The sequence below is a fragment of the Octopus bimaculoides genome, chromosome 16 (genome assembly GCF_001194135.2).
Source record: "Octopus bimaculoides isolate UCB-OBI-ISO-001 chromosome 16, ASM119413v2, whole genome shotgun sequence".
NCBI classification, from domain to species: Eukaryota; Metazoa; Mollusca; class Cephalopoda; order Octopoda; family Octopodidae; genus Octopus; species Octopus bimaculoides.
This window is the reverse complement of record NC_068996.1, coordinates 24,950,994-24,951,944: the sequence shown is the minus strand read 5'-3', so window position 1 is coordinate 24,951,944 and position 951 is coordinate 24,950,994.

Here is a 951-nt window from a genome sequence, read left to right as displayed (position 1 = left end):
CATGGGTTGGACGATTTGACTGAGGACTGGTGAAACCGGATGGCAACACCAGGCTCCAATCTAATTTGGCAGAGTTTCTACAGCTGGATGCCCTTCCTAACGCCAACCACTCAGAGAGTGTAGTGGGTGCTTTTTCGTGTCACCCGCACGAAAACAGCCATGCTCGAAATGGTGTCTTTTATGTGCCACCCGCACAAGCCAGTCCAGGGGCACTGGCAACGATCTCACTCGAAAATCCTACGGGAGCCAGTCAGGCGGTACTGGCAACGGCATATATATATACATATAAGAGGGATGACCTCTAAGTGGACATCCATTGTGCTAGAAGACCACCTATGGTCTGACCACTAAGAAAAGATTGTTCTCAAGAAAATTCAGCAAAAGCCAGAACGTAAGTGAGCAAGACAAATGAAAAGATACAAAATATAAAGATTAATTTGCAGAAGTATACATGAGATGTCTGTAATTGGTAGAACTATATACATGCTCAATCTCATGTGGACGTCTCATGTATAGTTCTGCAAATTATATTGCTATGACGATCACACTGATGAGTTGCAGACATTTACGTAAGTAATTACGTAAGTGGCAACAACAAAACCGGGTTTGCGATTAATCTTTACATTTTGTATCTTTTCATTTGCATTGCTCGCTTACGTTCTGGCGTTTGCTGAATTTTCTTGAGAACAATCTTTTCTTAGTGGTCAGACCATAGGTGGTCTTCTTCTAGCATAATGGATGTCCATTTAGTGGTCATAATATATGTATGTAATATAATCTTATATGTATGTAATATAATTTTTCTGAATCTTCAGATTTTCCAATATGCTAGGCCACTGGTTATAAATTGATATTAATCAAATTAATATTCAATTTTTCACCCTTATTATTTAAATAATATATGTATATATATGTATATATATATAAATATATATATACATGTGTATATAT